The sequence below is a fragment of the Cydia splendana genome, chromosome 11, assembly GCF_910591565.1.
Source record: "Cydia splendana chromosome 11, ilCydSple1.2, whole genome shotgun sequence".
Taxonomy (NCBI): domain Eukaryota; kingdom Metazoa; phylum Arthropoda; class Insecta; order Lepidoptera; family Tortricidae; genus Cydia; species Cydia splendana.
Window position 1 is genome coordinate 6,130,054 of NC_085970.1, and position 4,494 is coordinate 6,134,547.

A 4,494-nucleotide genomic window follows, 5' to 3' on the forward strand; every position below is an offset into this window, starting at 1 on the left:
GTGTTTTGAAGACCTGGCCACTTTTAGGAAGTCGGTGCGGGTATTGCGTCACATCCCTAGAGGAGCTCGGAACCTTGCTGCGGGCAAGTTGTGCGATGTGATCGATAGATGCATCGATACCAATGGTGTGTCTGAGTGGTTCGAGTTACTGTCCTTTGCCTATTCCGCATTGAAAGCGCCAGAAGCAGCCGGTCCGGGTAACTTGACCACAAAAGTGAAGCGTAACATCGCATCGGTGGGGCTCATCGATACTTTGGGCGTCGAGGCCGAGTCGGTGGCTCTGAGGCCGCACTCGGTCCTGAGAACTATCGAGTCGAAAGTCTTCGAGGGCGATCTTAGGGGTGCAGTCAGGGTTTTGATGTCGGACGATTCTGTGGCACCGTCGAGCCCTGAAACCCTTGCCAACTTGCAGTTAAAGCACCCTGCCCCATCCCGGCCGTTGTTGTTCCCACCTGAACCAGACAGCTCCTGCCCACCTCTCACAGTCAGGCCGGAGGAGGTTGCACAGGCTCTAGGCTCCTTTAACAGTGCTTCGGCAGCGGGCTTAGATGGTATTCGCCCATCACATCTAAAGGAGCTTACTTCTGGTTCTGCTGGCGATAATGGGCTTCGGTTGCTGGAGTGCTTGACCAGGCTATGTAACTTCCTCCTTAGTGGTCAATTAAACCCCTTGGTCTGTCCATATGTATACGGTGCGTCCCTATGCGCGCTGTCGAAAAAGGATGGCGGTTTAAGGCCAATCGCTGTCGGCAGCGTGTTCCGCCGTTTGACTGCCAAGCTTGGTTGTAATGCTGTGAGAGACGAAATGGCTTCCTATTTGCAACCGTGCCAACTGGGATTTGGTACCAAACTGGGTTGTGAGGCTGCCATTCACGCCGTTCGAGCCTTCGCGCTCGACCCAAATAACGCGGATTGCATCATAATTAAGCTTGACATTAAGAATGCTTTCAACTCTCTGGAACGCGACACTCTTCTTGCAGAGGTTCGGGAGAAAGCCCCAGCTCTTTACCCTTTCTTGTACCAGTCCTATTCGTCTCCTTCCAAACTCTTCTTTAACGGGTCCCTTATTCCATCCCAGGTCGGTGCTCAGCAGGGGGACCCGCTTGGACCCCTTATCTTCAGCCTGGCTATTCAAAAAGTCATATCTAGATCTCGATCCCCTTTGAACGTGTGGTACCTCGACGACGGCACTCTGGGGGGTAGGCCGGAGGAGGTCGAACAGGACCTGCTTGCGCTCCTTCCACTTTTTCGGGAGCTGGGGCTCGAAGTGAACTCTAGTAAATGTGAGTTTTTTCCTTGCAGTGCCAACTCACAACCTTCCTTCTCTTTGTTTTGTGCCCTACTCCCTGGCCTCAAGGAGTTATCTACCCAGAATTTTAACCTTTTGGGTTCCCCGATGTTCCCCGCAGCTATACCTGAAGCCTTCAAGGTGAGAGAGCAGCTTCTTAGGTCCGCTGGCGAGAGGCTGAAAAAGCTCTCGGCTCATGTGGCACTTACTTTGTTAAGGTCCTGTTTTGCCGTTCCCAAGGTGATGTACTTTCTGCGTACTGTACCTGCCTGGCTGCACCCCGGCCACATGGACTCGTTCGACCTGGTGGTGAAGGAATGTGCTGAGGGTGTGCTGAATGTCTCTCTGAATTCAAACCAGTGGGACTTGGCTTCGTTGCCTATACGGAGTGGCGGTATTGGCATACGGCGCGTGCGGGATGTGTGCCTTCCGGCTTTCCTGGCGTCGGCGGCGGGGGCCGTGGACCTTGTCACTAAGATTTTATCGTTAGATGGTGGCAAGGCAGAAATACCTTTCGCTTCCGATGCGTTGTCGGCCTGGGAGGCTCTCAACCCGGGTGCGTCAGTGCCTGAACAGCCGTTCCGTCAGCGCTTGTGGGACGAGGTCGGGATTAAGCGTCTGTTTGACTGTCTTTTAGGCAAAGCTTCTGGTGCGGATAGAGCCAGACTGAACGCGGCTTTGGCGCCAGAATCTGGGGCTTGGTTGCACGCCCTTCCCTCCCCGAACTTAGGCACCCTGCTCGACAATGACTCGTTGCGGGTGGCCGTTGCTCTTCGTCTGGGCTGCGATGTTTGTCAACCACATCTATGCATCTGCGGGTCCATGGTGGAGAGCAACGGGCACCACGCTTTGAGCTGTTGCCGATGCGCGGGGAGGTTTCCACGCCACCACGCGTTGAACGACATTGTTCGAAGGGCGCTGGTGTCAGCCAACGTCCCGTGTGTGCTGGAGCCGCCGGGCCTTAGTCGGTCAGATGGCAAAAGGCCGGACGGTTTGACTCTGGTGCCGTGGGAGAAAGGAAAGTGCCTTTTGTGGGACGCCACCTGCGTCAGCACATTTGCCGCCACGCACCTTGGCCGCACTGTGCGGTCGGCAGGTGCAGCCGCTGAGCAGGCGGCGTCCCTAAAAAGGGACAAGTACTCGGGGCTAACGAACTACTTGTTCGTCCCCTTGGCTGTGGAGACTTCTGGGTGTTGGTGCGCGGAGGCGAAAACTTTTCTCGGGGAGCTGGGGCGTCGCCTGCAGCAGAGGGGTCTCGACCCCCGCTCCGGATCGTTCCTAGCGCAGAGGTTGTCCATCGCGGTTCAACGCGGTAACGCAGCAAGTGTGATGGGCACCTTTGCGCCGGGGGCGATGCGGGGTGGGTTATTTGATTAGTTTTTATAGGTTAGTTTGGGTTTAGTTGTAATTTATAGTTTTAGAGTTTACTGATAGTTTATTTCTTAGTTCTTAAGTGAAATTGACATTAATGTAATTCTCGCTTATTAATTAAATGTAAAATACCTAAGTAGATATTCTATTGTTGTATAAAATCTACCGCGAATGGAGTATCGAGACAAACCTTACTGGTTTACCGATACTTTTGTAATTAAGTTTAGATATTGTGTTGTAATTACCTGAATAATAAATAAATAAAATAAGCAAAGAGGAGGATAATGTTATTTCAAGAAACTTAGGTATAGGTACAGTCAGCGTCATATAGTAGGTAGTATCCAAGGTATTCAAATAGTTCGGTACACCATATAATTTGTATGGTGTACCGAACTATTTGAATACTTTGGATGCTACCTACTATATGACGCTGACTGTACGGGCTGGATTTGGGTACAAATGGACGAGCAATGGTTATTCTAACGTCCTCACGTAAGAGGGTCGTGACCTCATATGACTTCTAAGGCATAATGGATCTGGATGGATAGGTTATTGTAACAAACCTCAAAGTTTAGTGAGATGACGCAGGCAGGGGGCATGTGCCCAGAAGTGGGACAAGGCCGGTTATGATCATAATAAACGAATCATATAATCTTAAGGCAAACTCATCGTACCTATGCCAAAACTAAATTCATTTATTTTATTTTATTTTTTTATGTAGAAACAGTCTCGTATTGTTACATTGGATACAAATTGCATTAACTAATATTGTAAACTTACAATTTCGTTAAGTTGAATTATGTAAACCTAAACATTAAAATATGAGCATAATTTACACATTTCTTTAACTTAAACATGTAAATAAGGACAAGGTTTCGTCGTAAAAGTCAGGATATTCGGGCCCACTCTGTATAAGCAGACATTTACATGGGAATTTAATTCCACGGCATCCTTTTTAACACGGCTAAAGATGGAGCGTAGGCAGAACTGATGAGATTACAAGTGGGTATATAAGGACCGCGCGCGTAGTAGGGCCTGACATCTTGTGACCTAAATTGAAAACTTGACATTGATCCTGCACTTCAATATATTGCTTGTATTTCATTCAACATTTCTAGGCTGAATCCAGTAGCGTAGCTAGGCGTGGGCGAAGTGGGCCGTCGCCCACGGCGTCGCGCCCCAAGGGGGTTCGCGTGAGGCCCCTTCGGGCACAGTGAAAGAAAAGGGCCTCGCAGATGCTACGCCACTGGCTGAATCATGAATGAGACAGTGTGACGGCGGATCTGCTTCAGCTCGCGTCAGTGACTGGCAGGAGGTTGCGCAGGATCGGAACAGGTGGCACGCTCTCGTTTCGGAGGCCAAGATTCTCTTTAGATCGCTGAGCCAAAATAATAGTTATTTCTAAGCTAAGGAAGTGGGAGTGAATGTATGCCATGCCATGAAACGAGTGCCCGCCGTTAACAATACCTATATTAAAATGTCTGGATTTTATCTTATTCCGTTATACATTTCACCTCCAACAAATTACTTTAAAGTATCAAGCGACAAATATGCCGCATAGTGCGTTACTATGAAATAAATTACCCTCGTAGATTTAGTGCAAATAAGTTTTTGGCAAAAATTATATTTCTGGTACAAGCCTTTATCGCTGACTGTACTTTTCTTACGACAGACAACTTTACTAATACTCATCGAGACAATTCTAAAAACCCCTAACACAATTAGGTTGCGTTGTTTCATCACAGAGTTCCTATGGCCACCTCCTGTCTCCATCATCAGATCAGTTCGACAGTACCATATTATTGTATTGTCATCAGAACTACATACAGCTGCCA